The sequence below is a fragment of the Meleagris gallopavo genome, chromosome 4 (assembly GCF_905368555.1).
Source record: "Meleagris gallopavo chromosome 4, MGAL_WU_HG_1.1, whole genome shotgun sequence".
NCBI classification, from domain to species: Eukaryota; Metazoa; Chordata; class Aves; order Galliformes; family Phasianidae; genus Meleagris; species Meleagris gallopavo.
In genome coordinates, this window is record NC_139407.1 from 31,609,721 (window position 1) to 31,624,292 (window position 14,572).

At 41.1% G+C, this 14,572-nt stretch overlaps 1 protein-coding gene across 7 annotated transcripts in view; it reads right to left on the minus strand.

Annotated features, from left to right (window-relative positions):
• Positions 1–14,501, minus strand: part of TMPRSS11E (transmembrane serine protease 11E) — a 44,177-nt gene extending 29,676 nt beyond the window's left edge. The window contains exons 1-3 of one of the 7 annotated variants that reach the window (XM_085222737.1): positions 12,519–14,501; positions 12,348–12,428; positions 10,738–10,796 (exon numbers count right to left, since the gene is read on the minus strand). The gene's annotated coding sequence lies outside the window, so the exon portion shown is untranslated. Of the gene's footprint in view, positions 1–7,238; positions 7,395–9,186; positions 9,279–10,737; positions 10,797–12,347 lie in introns of those variants that run through there. The other 6 variants (XM_085222734.1, XM_085222735.1, XM_085222736.1 and 3 more) reach the window with 6 other exon arrangements.
• Positions 14,502–14,572: the final 71 nt, after the last annotated feature.

A 14,572-nucleotide genomic window follows, 5' to 3' on the forward strand; every position in this document is an offset into this window, starting at 1 on the left:
TTGGATATTTGGAGAATACATTTTTCCTAAAGAGTGGTGACACATTCATTGGAACATGCTGCCCAGGGGAGTCACTGTCCCTGAAAGTGTTTAAGAAACATGGAGATATGGCACTGAGGGACATAATTAGTGGGTACGGTGGGGATGGATTGATTGGTTGGACTAGATAATGTCCAAATTCTCAAGTGCTTAACCAGCCACGCGGTCTTCCTATTTCCTTCAAGAACCACCCTTGTCTCACACATGAGTTACCACCAGTAATTCCTGCCACACCCTTATGAAGTAACCAAGGATGTCCATGACCATCTTTTGCACTGGTCTCCTGTAACAAGGAGACTTTCAAACAGTTTTGAAACATAAGTCAACCTTCGATTCCTTCTGGAAAAGAAAACCAAAAAAGAAGCAACAAAAATAGTGTTGGAAGCAGCCCCCCTTATCCATACGAACACTTTACCAAATATGAGACTGTGACTGTACAGATGCACCACGTACTCACAGCATGCTGAACTTTCCTCTAAGCAGTTACTTCAGTCTAAACTAAATGCAAGCCTAAAGCACATTAGATCAGCTCAAGCTGCCTAAGAAGAGAAGTAGATACTTGCAGCACTTCAGGTTAATAGCTCAGGTTATTCCCTCCAGCTCTCAGGCAGCTCTCACAGCCTCTACTAAGCTTAAGCTCGTCAGAGATCTTCCAGGATGCAGCTTAGCAAATTTAATGCTACCTGCGTGTTGTGTTCTACACAACAGATCCTGTGAGATACATTAGGGCAAGCACAATGGATAAATTCCTAGCATCTCCCAGCAGGCCTAACTGTTAAATGAGTTAAACATTTAGAACAAAACACAAATTTGTTTCAGGTTCCCATGCCGGAGGACTGGAATGAGTTTATTCTTCTTAAGAAAAAAACAGACGTCAGAAACAAAGGAGAAAGAACACGGGAAGGAAGGCTATTAAGACAATACTCTTCAAGAAGTTAGAGATGTATCCAGTACAGATGATAAAGAACAAACTCTGGTCTATCAAATAGAAACAACAAAGACTCAGGTAAAGTGCCAAAGAAAAAAATATAATCAAGACAAAACAAATACACCTTCTACCAGCATGTCAGAACAGAAAGCCAACTGGATCTACAAATAAGACTACTGAAGCATTCATGGGGAATGCAATCAGAACATAAACTTAAGGAAGTTTTTCATGCCAGCTTGTAGAAGTTCATACTCTGGAACATTCATTACTGTCAGACAACATTCACACACAGAATTTCTTCAAAGGGGATCAACAGAGAAGAGAGAACAGAAACTTCCTCTTCTGAAGACTGAAACTAGGCAGCTAGGAGGAAAAATTGCTAGATTAAAACTTCAGCTACTTCTGTGCATGTAAGGTAGCCAGTAAGTTGAACAGAGATGATTAGAAATGGTAATAAACACAGGAGCAGGAATGGGACAAGCATCAAAATTCCTGCCAGGGTTCTGAGGAGGGAGATGAAAAAACTAAAGGTCAGGAAACCTCGAGTCCACCTACCAAGTTAGTAAGTGACCAAACATGCCTCCAAACAAACTAGGGATCATGGAGGGCGATAGTTTTAATCGGTTTGTATTATTTGTCAACTATGTTTTTAAGCATCTACAGAATAAGCTGGACCTTACTCTTCCCTCTTTCTCAAGAAAAACAGAAGTAATTTCTCTCAAATCTTCCTTAATATGGAGTGACATACATGCAGTTATCACACTGAGGAAAACTTGGGAGGAAAGCCATACTCATCGTACTAGGTTGGATCTGGACAACTCTATGGCATCTGGCTTTCCCCCAGACCACTGATGAGGCTGGTTCAGCCTATGGCAGCACATGCAGCTACAGACCAGCTATGTCCAGAGTAGGGCTGGGATTCCCATGTGGACATCAAGTCAGAATATGGTCAGTTTGAGAAAAGTGCTAATTTTAAATGTGGTCAAAAATCTTACTCCTAGCATCATTCAGAAGAGCCAGTAATGACTAAAGGATTATTCTCATCATTTGTATTTTCAGTTTGTGTCCCAAAAAGAACAGAGACAATACAAAAGCTCACTGTAACACTAGCTGTGTTGAAAAAGCAAAATGAAATTTCCTGTTTATGTACTTCTCTAGAGGGCAATTATAGAGCTGCAGTGTGACAGAAGCACTTTCTCTAGCTTTAAATGATGGAATTGCTTAGATAAATTTACTTCACACATATCCCTCTTTAGACAAACGAGCAGACAAGATAATAAATCACAAAGATCCAGATAGCAAGCAACTGAATGTAGACATTTACAACACAAAATTGTAAAATACTTTTATTCAAAATACGAAATGTTCTCCTTTGTATTCATGAATGAGTAAGAAATCTTACAAAGTGGTTTGAGTTCCAGCATTTGAAAAGGTATAGAATTACGCCCATGCTACAGGGTTTTATTGAATTCAGAAGTAATGAGTTTACAGTGGACTTTACTGTACTATACAATTTCTACCACCCCATAGGATATGAAGACAACAAACAACTTTTTAGTGTTGGAGAAATAAGGCAGTTGACTATCAAGCTTTAAATAATAGGCCAGTTCTGGGCTGACATCCTGGGCTAACAGGAGAGAATTTGCTTCAGGCTGCAATTACACTGCAGAAACTCTCATTTAAGATGTTCCAAATGGATCAGCAAGCAAAACATGAAAAAGAATCTCCCAAGGAACACCAGAGTTCCCTACACAACAGAATTGGGTCACTAAAAGACAAGCTACCATGCAAGATAAATTTGGATCGTACAACCATTCTGTTCTACCCAACTTGCACTCAAATGACCATTATGAGTTGCAGAGAAGTGAAAAAACAAGCAACAAGTATATCCTTATAGTTTCTCCCACAGCATTACTTCAGAAGTGACTTGATCACTGAACTGCATGCACTTCTAGTATTTCCCTTTCAGTTTGGAACTAGAAGCAAGGTAGCAGATCTGTTTATGGCTCTGCACCATAATATCCTACATGGGATGGTGGAAAAAATAAAATCACAGAATGGTTTCTAATGGGCGGGAGACTTAGGCAACCATACTTTTTCTGTAAGTATCTTCCATAGGTTGAGCCTACCACAAAACATTAACAAAAAGGAGATGACATTTACATCCTTCCAGAAAAGCTAGAGTTTGAACTCAACTCTTCTAGACACCAGGGAATACTCACTTGTGAATGAGTTAATCAACAGCATGGCCAACAGCCCAAACTAAAAGCCATCTAGATGAAAATCCACACTCAACTGCCTCAGTCTCATTGTGCACAGACGATATTTTGCAAAAGCAGCAAAAAAATGCCAACCTTGACTGCCCGTAAGCAGTGCTATCTGTCTGACCACACAGAGAGCATGACCTAGGACAGAGATGGCAGGTGAGGTATTCCTTACCAGCTGCTAAAGCCTCTGGTTCAAGAATTAATCAAAAGTCCTTAATCTTTTAAGCCGCTAGTAACACCTAGCTTATAATTAGAACGAAAGCCAAGTCTGACTCTCCCATACAACAACAGAAGGGAAGACCATCACAGTGCACCGTTCCTTGCCAGCAGATTCTCAAGAAGCCGGTGTCTAGCCAGCACCCCAGGCCAACTGAGGAAGCCAAGCACCAAGCCTGTGTGCTGTCTGCTGCCATCAGTGACAGGCTCCACTTGGAGAGATGGCTTCCCTAACTACATCTGTCCAGACATCCTGAGCTCTCCAGAAACTGACCAGGCTTTTAAACAACAACAAAGACAGACAGTTTCTAATGAAACCTAAATTCACTTTTTCAGCAGAAAAAAAAAAAAGTCTGTGCAAAGCAATGTATCAATACAACATATTTATTGACTGGTCTCATGTAAGTAAGATCACCTCTCTTCCAGGTTTTATTCAGGTAATTTTAATGGGGTTCTGGATTACAGCAATCCTTTACTATCTCCTCCTAGGGAAGTTACACTTCCCATTGCTCTTGCAGTCATGAGCAGTCTGGCCACCTGCTGCCCAACTCCATAGCCTCTGCTCTCCACTGGCAGGCTCCCAGAACTCTGGAATCTTTTGCTACTCATCAGTGAAGTAGAGAGTATGATCCAAGCATTAAGTTTCATGATCTTCTACTGTTCCCCTCTCTTTTAGGGAAACCAAATTCAATGTTTCCTAGGTTACCTCAATAACATCGAACCCTTATATACAGTGCAGTGCCATCTAGTTAGGAGTTTTTAAATTAACCGCTCAAACTAATGTAGCTAATTGTGATATTATCTGCTTGGTTATGGAGGAACTGAAATCACTAACTTTTACAAACAATCCCATAAACAATGCTAGATAACTGAGACATAGAATAAGGCCCACGCTCTCCCTCACAAAAGGGCAGCTGAAAACCAAGGAATCACCAAAAGCTAGGAATGCCTCTTGGGGAGGGACAGCCATCACCCAGCCTTCCAAGATGAGGTGACAACACTGATCAGCAAGCAACCCTGATAGTTTTTGGCCACCTCAATGTCACACACTTCATAAGACTCAAGACCATGATACAGCTACTTAAGTTAAACACAACTTGTTGTGGGCACATCTCAAAAATACAACCATTAGAAGCATAACAGGTGGAACTGATATAAGTTGAACTGAGCAGTTCGGGCACTTATGATGAATTCTTCTGTAATGCTTTTGCCTTTAAGAAGAGCTTGACAAAAAAATTATTTAAATAAAGAAGCCTAAATATTGAAGTAATCTAGCATTGTCAGAAAGACCTCAAGCAAATACATTTCTTTCCCAGTTGATTTTTGCAGTTTTTGTTAAGATACACTGCCAAGATTTTATCTAGTATACCCACACACAAAGAAGCTTTAATATTCAAAGAGGCCATAATTAAAGTAATTAACCTATCAAATACACATAATTAATATATCAACTTCAATACTCGGAGGAAGAACCTAAAACTAACATGTTGTTACATGATGCAAGTTTAAAGAGAACCTCAAAAACAGCAGTTATTAGGCTATAAAATAAAATGAGCCAATTAAACCAATTTAACTCATTGATGGTACTATTACCATAGAAGAGTACTTGGCTTGGTTGGGATGAGATTTATTTTCTTCATACAGTGCCATGTTTTGGATATGCTATCAAAACAGCACCCCACCAATATCAACAGTATTGATATCACACCAGTGTTTTAGCTATTGCTGAGCTGTGCTTGAACAGCATCAAGGCCTTCTATGTCTCCCTCTGCTCTTCCACTCCCTAAAACAGCAAGTAGGCAAAAGTTGGGCAAAAGGTTGGGAGGAAACACAGCCAGGATAGGGGACCCAAACTGATCAAAGGGACCGTGCATGCCACACAATATGCTCTATATAAAAGGCTAAGGCTTTATTGAAATGTTTGCTGTTCAGAGACTGGCCAGGAATCCCCCTGCTTGTAGAAGGTGGTAAAGTGATAGCCTTTGTATTGCTTGCCCTCATTTTCTCCTTTCCTTTATTTACACTGTCTCTATCCATGAGTTTTTCTCGCTTTTGCTCTCTCAGTTATTCTCTCCTGCTGCTGCAGGGAGAGAGTTTCATCATGACCCACAAGTTTTGCTCATTTCTCTTCCGATCCTCTCACTCATCCCTCTGTGGATGGAGCAAGCACCTGGTGTGAGCTTAGCTGCTGGACAGATTCATCTCCCCCCACAAGGCAAAGCAAGGTACCGGTGATCATACAGGTCAATTTAGAAATAAGTTTAGGAGTATTTATGGTACAGGAATAACTACCAAAGTGAATTGAAAATTTCTTATAATAGGGATTTCAAACAAGGAACATAAAGAGCACTTAGCTCTACCACCACATCAAAATCCAGCTAGCTGAAAGCTTCCTAAACTACCTGGACAAATATAAAGCAAATAAACCCATTGCAGCAAGCTTACAAATCTTTGCATCCGCTCAGACTTTATTACATTAAGAACAGAAGATCCTCAGAATTGTATTAACTGTTTGTAGAAAAATGCAAAGTACTCCTGAAGAAAGAAGCCAAAACTGAAAGTGCCACAAAAAAACCCAAGCTCATGCAGGTCCCATAGCACATATCTGAGGTACCCAAGACCTGCAGAAATATCCTAAAACAAGAAACATTAAATCCTGTCAGAAACAAGTAGACTAATGGAGCTCGTGTCCCAATGGTGCTAACAAATTCAAAGAACACACTGCAGATTAAATTAGACTATGTACTATGACTCATCTAAATAATTGCCTAGCAAGCTGTGCCTGAAAAAAAAAAACAAAAAAAAACCACCTCAGCATTCAAGAATTTCTACACCCAGGTCAGAGAAGGTGAGCTGTATTTCACTTTGCTGCAGAGCTTGTCAGTGCCTTGCAAAGCCAAGGTGGCAAAGGAAGAGCAAAGGAGACAAATTACAGTTCACAGTACAACTGGAATGAGTTGACGAAGCAGCTTAGTCCAACAAATGAGGCTGAGAGAAAAAGACCAGCACTTTTTAAATAGCATCAATAGAGAGCTGTATAAAGATGTTTGACTGGTGGGTGCTCCCAGAAAGCTATTGAAACAGGTTTTTAAAACTTTCTTGGAGCGAATCACTGTTGCTTCAATTTAATATCTTTCCTACTGCACTTCAGTACCACCTCCGCAATACCTCCTTCTCTGGTATGAGAGCCTTGTTAGGGCCCAAGCAGTCCCATTAGGCTTTTCCCCTGGGAGGTGTGCCCTCTCCCTGAAAACAAGGCTTCCCGTAGGAAGCCACACAACTGCCCACCATGGTTTCTATCATCAGAACTCAGCCATTAAGCGTTAGCTCACGCTGTCCAGCTCAGACTCTTAGCTACACACCGCTTAAGGAGAGGCGATGATGAGCATGGTATTCTGGCTCAATACGTTATTTAAAATATTAGTTTAATATTCTAGAGAAATACAGATCCACAGGTTGATGTGTTGTCTCAAATATGAGAGACCTTTTTGATACCAATTCATGCACAGTTTACCAAGAATGATAAACAATTTCTTAGTTTCACCTCTGCCAACACTACATGAAGTGAGTTTCCATGAGATCAACATTTCAAACACAAATCTGCTAATATTTTAATTCTGATATCAAATCCAGAGATCAAAATCTTCCTACCACCATTCTACCACTTCAGCTACTGAAGTGGAACTACTGTCTGGTAAGTTTAGCTTTATTTCTAACACATATTGCAAGGTAAAACACTAAATATCAACTCTAAACATTCTAAAACTTGAAGGCAATGAAATACTCACCATCATGTTATTTAAGCACTTAAAATAGTCCAGCCTGTTCTTCCAAGCTTTAATTGCTGATATTCTAGAGCTTCTATAAATAAACAATCAGCAGTAGTCAAACATGCTGATCACACCTGTGGTGGGGAAATCAGATGACCCATCCTTTCAGCCCTGGTGTGTAGAGCTCTACTGTTCATCTACAAAACCCCATAGCTTCACTGTTAACTCAAGATTTTAAGTATCTATTGAAGATTACACTGATAAGAGCTTGATAAGCAAACTTGCACAGAAGAAAAATGTACAGCAATAGGACACAGAGCAAATTTTCCAATTAAACATCAATATTTAATTGGCCCTCAAAACTGAAAAGTACTGTGGTTTAAAAAGAGGGTGTGACATGAGATAACACTAGTGATTCACCTGGAAGACAAGGAATACAAAAGCAAGAGACGAGCTAAAACCTGCACTGCAATGAGAATACATGGCGTCATAGCCTTAACAACTCCCCTCGTGCTGGAAGGAAAGGTTAAGAACAGGGCAATGTGGTTTTCATTGGAACAAATCATGGGAAAAACTATATCCATCACAGAACCCGCCACAAATAGCCATTACCAGTTAATCTACTGATGATGCACGCTACAGCCATTCACAAATACAGTAAGACAGTGTAAATCAGAACATCTTAATAATCTGAACTGACACATTTATGCTCACCAGAGCCAGACCACAGAAACTGCAGAGGTATGGAGGAACAATATTCATTCAGGTTTCAGAGCCAGAAACATCACCATGCAGAAGCCCTCACTGCATTCTGCTCCAACAGCAACCGCTCAGCTTTCTGGAGAAGGTGACATTTACAGTCTTGCACCTAATCAGCACAGTGCTATCTTCCTTTAAAATTTAATCTGAAAATCTGTCCAGAAAGGAGAACTCTTTTTTTTTTTTCCTCCTTAGACAGGACAGAAGAGTGGAAAAATAAACTGGCACAAGACAATTAAGCTTCTCCCCATTATATGTCATTGAAAGATATCTGTCTGTCATGCACAATTTTGAATTGTACTGCTGCCAATGGATGCGAATACTTTTGTAGAACACTGGATACTATTTTTGCAACCAAAAAAATTCCTTGGTTACCACAAGGATGCCATTTATCTATTTCAGTCTAAGTTAAGGTAGGGCTATCTAACTAATGACAGGGTTATCACAGTACCATGAAGACATCTGGAGTTGTCAAGCCTGTTCTTTAATCCTTTGTCTAAATGGGCTAGACAGTTTGTACCACACAAAATAATTGTTCATACACTTCCAGTGAGTTAACAATTGAGAAGAGAGCTGTACTTCTGTATTTCTGAGCAACTATAAACCATGGCAGACAGAGGGGAGCAAGAAGGGAATACCAAAAAACACTCCTCACCTCTTTGGTGCAGCATAGTATATACACTGGGCTCCTGCTACAGAGCTTATAGGCAGTAAAAAAGCTAACTGTAACACGATTCAGCAAGGAGCAAAAGGGCATGTTTAATATCAAGTATCCGATTAGGAACCCATGGCTTCCATAATACTTGTTCTAGAGCTCTAATAGTTCTGTAAATACCCTGCTGAACTCAGGCCAATGCAAATGTACTTCTCAGATGTGATTATGACATCTCAGGGATGACTGCAGTCTTACATCCTTCTCCTGTTCCTTGGGGAAACAGCAAAAGAAGCAAAAACTTACCACTTACAAATACCACTCACAACAAACCCTGCTATCTCCAGACATGGTCTAGCTAGGTCGAGAAGCACTTGCATACCAGTGACGTAGGGTGAGCCCTGGGTTTTCTTTCCTCTGAGCATAATCACTATGGATCACATTCCAGCAACAAAGTAATTCAAAAAGGTCTTGTATTAAAGTGCGCACCAAATGGGACATGCTGCCACCTCCTGACTCAGGAGGAAATCGACCCAAAAATTTGTAAAGACGTACCAGGTGACAGCTAGACTCAGTGCAGGACACACTTTGTCCTGCTTCAGCAGCACTGTCCTCTTTGTGTCTATTCAGGTCTTTGAAAAGTCATCCTGAAAAACATAAGTTTCTTTCAGATCAGCAATTTGTATCGTCAGAAAAGACTCCGTAAGAACCGAGGTCAGCACAACTGAACAAAAGGAATGAAGAGATAAAAAGAAAGGATCATCCCAGAGCAGAAAAATACTGAATATCCTCAGCTGTACGCAAGGTCTGATATTTCAAGTGGAAGTGCTCAAACAAGGGAAAACTGTAGCAAAGGCAATGAAATGAAGATTTTTTCAAATAACAACAACAAAACAAAAACACAGAGGAGAATACCCAACAATCAGCTTTCACCTGTGACTTGCATGTCATGGAAACTAATTATTCAATTCTCTAGTGGTACTGTCTTGCAACAAAGCATTTCCAAAAGCATTTATTAGGTGAATTTATTTAGAAAGAAGTTAACCTTCCTTTAAATCCAGTGCAAGTATCACTTGCACCATGATTGGCCTGAAAATTTCATTATCAAAGGGCAGATAAAAAAAGGGAAAGAAGAGAATGGAAGAAGAGGCAAAGAAAACAGCACAGAACAAGCAACAAACACATAAATATCAACAATTGGGAAAAGCAGCCAAACAGATATCTTGGGAGATAGGAAAACAGCTTGTTGGCTTCCAAGAACTCTTAATTTCTCTACCCCTTATAACTCCAATACCATGCTGTCACCTTCCTCCTCCCCTCTCTCCGCCCCCCAGCCCCCCCCAAGTGTTCTATCATTAGCTTACTAATTAAATACATTTTTAGAATAATATTTTCAGGGAGTTTCCTGTTTACACTGTAATAACACAGTGAGCCAATAAACTCAGTGATCTGAAGTACTTGGACTTGGCATACACTCAATCCAGAGTACAGCAATTATCTCATAAACAGGAAGCACGCTACTGTCAGTGCACTCAGGCCGAGGAACAAAAGGCACACATTTCCGCAGTTCCAGCAGTCTACTTAAGGTTCAAACCAGAAATCAAACCAAATACGAACAACACTTCACTATCCATGCCAACAAGTGTTTTCCAGCACTCTCTGAAGTTTTCTTTCAGAAAATTCACATATTCCATGGGCTGACATAGCCAAAATTATGTCAAGCATCACAAAGTAAGCCTAGAAAGGATTTCTGGCATAACCAGATGAGAGAATGGTAGAGAAAAGTGGTTATAACCTACACCTTACTTCTGCAAGATTCTAGGTAAAGGACTAGGATTAACAGTCACACAATCTGAAAGCTTGTGAGCCTTTACGAGAATGATAGACATGGTGACATTATCCAAATGCACAGGCAGATCAGCTGAACACACAAATACCATAATTCAGCTACATGAATGGCTCTCTGCTGATCTGCATCACAAGTGTACAAATGTGCCTTCTACAAATGAGAAGAGGAACAGCGTTAAATCTTGTCCTGCAATCTGGAAGAGAAATTCTGAATCAATGGATTTTTCATCTTAATCCAACTCAGATCAATTAACCTACCTTAAAAAGGTGGTATTCCATCATCTCAGTTCTGTACAGTGCCCAGACCACCTCACAAGCTGCTCAGAAAGGTAATCAAAGCACAGGCACTATTTTCACCTACATTGTGGTAGGAAAGCATGCTCCAATCCTACATTTCTTTAAAAGACAATGTGGCTTGATATAGCACACTTGTTTCATACATAAATGGAGACGTTTCAAGTTACACAAGCCTACAAACAAGTCATTTTCCAAAATCTACTTCTTGAACAGTCAGCAACAATCTCTGCTCAAGTCCCTCACAGACAGCAAAAGGCCAGCACAAAAAAGCACACCCAGATCTCACATCTGAGCTAGAACATAGACTATTCTCAGTCACCACTGACACTCCTCACAAGCAGCCCATCTTTAATGAACAATTTTAAGAGAATGCCTATCAATCGTTAGCTGCAAAAAGGCAAGAACAGACTAACACAGAAGTTTTAGGAAGGCCATTTAAAGGGAGAACTTCCAATCAGCGTCTCTCTCTTAATTCGGTTCTGAAGCACTCTCTTGCAGACACTAAGGGAATTCTACATTCCTTTTAGAACAGGTTTGAGCAAAGCAATTAACTGCCCCTTAAACTAAAAGGCTGCACACCAAATCTCTGGCACAGTGAGAACTAAAAGGAATCCCACTACCAAGCTTAGTATCCCTTTTTTCTCCCATCTCCTTCTGGACTTGGTATATTGTAGCTGTGGCTTTCCATATAGGTTACAAACTGCTTCACTGCATCAAGGAGCAGCTCTTACCATACAATTCTTGCACAAACGCCCATCAATAACAGAACTGCAAAATGGCTAAGGCTGGAAGGGATTTCTGGACAGAGTTTAATCTTACCCTCCCACTCAAAAGTGAGACTCACAAGTAATGATTTCAACCTCAAGTAAGGTTTCAGCTGCTGTCCTCATCTTTAGGTTTTTACTTTTTTTTCTATACACGCTACAGTGAAGGTGGTAGACACTCACTACCTGTAATTGAACTTTGTGCCACAATAAAGGGATGAAACCCATCAAGAGGCTACATCTGGTTGTCAAGCATTGCCTTCTCCAAGGTTACCTTAGAGCATCTGCAAGATGTACGCTGCCACGAACTGCAGCTCTTTCTGACCAAGTGCCCTTCCAGTTAACTCACATCAATGGTACCATCTAGTGGAAGGCACACAGCTTGACAGGATTTTTGGTTGGTTCTCTCAAACTTCTTTCCATAAATCTAATATAAAGGAAGCAATAAATCATATCACAAGGTAGCCACCGGTAAATGAGAAGGTAAGCATTGCTCAGGAATAACACAGGCCAATTAAACCCGTTGTGTGCATTCCAGCTGCTGAAAGGTACTCCAAAAGCTGCTTACCCAACTGAGGTGAAAGGAACATGTGCCTACCAAAATTGCTTTTCAGTCTACGATTGAAGAACTGAGAGTTTAGTATCAAAAAAACCTGCTAGGGCAAAATCCTGAATATATCAGGAAGTGTAATTTCACAGAAAGGATAAAGACTCACAGATGAGTAAATGTTGAACCAGTTAGATCACCAAAGCAATAACAGTCTTTATTCAGATAAGGAAGCCACTACAAAGTTGAAGAATGCTTACCTTCCTATGTCCTGTAAGAATCAGTTATCCCAGTTGTTTTTTCTTTTTCCTCTTCACCTCATTCTAGTTTATAACATGTCACTGGAAAAGTATTATAGCTTCACAATAATGTTTTTATCCTCCTTTTGGGCTTTGCTTTGATACCTTTGAAGCAAGTTGGATGATACTGACCAGCGTCATTGCACATTTTGTACTCTAACCTTCATCACTAGAATGGAAATGTACTCTCTCACAACATTCTAGGTCAGCTAACCAAAGGGTGCTGGACTGACCAGATGTTTCTTACTAAACCACCCACTCTGTGAGGGCAAGCACACACATCAGAGATCCCAAGCAAGGCATCCTGAAACTATACTGTTCTTGCAGGAGGAAGTCATGGCACCAAGATGACTGTTGCATCCATCAGATGACACTAGCAAAGACCTACAATCTGAGAACAAGAATTGCCACTCAGTCTATATCAGCTGTCACCATGTAGTGCAACCTTTCCCAAGGAGCAGAATAGTCTGGTAGAACTTTTCTAACAGGAACAAGATAGCTAATAGGATTTACAATATCACAGTGCACAAAATGAGCTCTCAAATAACTGAGAGTTACATATAACCCTAATAAAATACTCAGGTGCCTCCATCACCTCACAAGCTACCTAGAAAGGTAACTGAGAATGAGACACTGTTTTCACCCAGGTTATGTTAGGAAAATACACATCAATCCTAAGTTTCTTTAAAAGACAACATGGCCTGATAAAACATGCTTATTTATACATAGAATCATAGAATGGTCTGGGTTGAAAAGGACCACAACGATCATTTGGTTTCAACCTCCCTGCTATGTGCAGGATTGCCAGCGACCAGATCAGACAGCTCAGAGCCACATCCAGCCTGACCTTGAATGCCTCCAGGGATGGGGCATCCACAACTTCCTTGGGCAGCCTGTCCCAGTGTGTCATCACCCTCTGTGTGAGAAACTTCCTCCTGATATCTAACCAGAACCTCCCCTGTCTCAGTTTAAAACCATTCCCCCTTGTCCTGTAACTTTCCACTCTTGTAAACAGCCATACTCTCTTCAAGTACTGGAAGGCCACAATGAGGTCTCCCTGAAGCCTTCTCTTTTCCAAGCTAAACAATCCCAGTTCCCTCAACCTTTCCTCATAGGAGAGGTGCTCCAGCCCTCTGATCATCTTAGTGGCCCTCGTCTGGACCTGCTCGAAGAGCTCCAGATCCTTCTTGTACTGGGAGTCCCAGGCTTGGATGCAGTACTCCAGATGGGGCCTCACAAGAGCCGAGTAGAGGGGGACAATCACCTCCCTTTCCCTGCTGGCCACCCCTTTTTTAATGCAGCTCATAACACAGTTGGCCTTCCAGGCTGCAAGCACACACTGCAGGCTCATGTCCAGCTTCTCATCCACCAGAGCCCCCAAGTCCTTCTTTGCAGGGCTGCTCTCAAGGAGATCTTTCCTCAGTTTGTATAAATACCTGGGATTGCCCCAACCCAAGTGCAACACCTTACATTTGGCCTTATTGAGTCTCATTAGATTTTCATGGGCCCACTTCTCCAGCCTGCCCAGGTCCCTCTGGATGCTTTCCCTTCCTTCCAATGTACCAACTGCACCACTCAGTTTGGTGTCATCAACAGGATTATTACAAAACAAGCTGAATGCTACTATAAAAAGAAACAAAACAAAACAACAACAAAAAAAAAAACAGCCAGAAAATTACTAGTTCAGCTTAAGAAAAAAAAAAAAAATACAAAGCCGCAGACAAACAGACTTCCTTCAGACCCACAAGCCATTCACACATCTGAGAGAAATCTGGGGAAGCCCAATTCCCAGCATTAGGGAAAGCCACAACTGCTATGCCTCAGTAAGGAGCCACAAGAGTTCTATCACCTCAGACGGCCATCACAGAAACAAAAACACCAAACATAGACCTCCCCCCAAAAGTGAGAAAGCAATGTCCTCTCTTCCATCCCTATATCCCTCATCCACTCTTTTTTCCTTCTTTATAGCTCACTTACTAACGAAAGAAAAATAAAAATAAAAAATTAAAGCCACAAACGCAACTAAGGTACAGCAAACTACAGCCAGCCACTCCATCGACCTCCCCTAAAATGCCAGGACTACGCATGCGCACACCGCGCTGCGCAGGAAGGCCCCACGCACGCGCCGCGCTCACTGCCTTTCTCCCAGAGCGCATGCGCAACCGAGCGCTGCTTTCTTCCCGCCC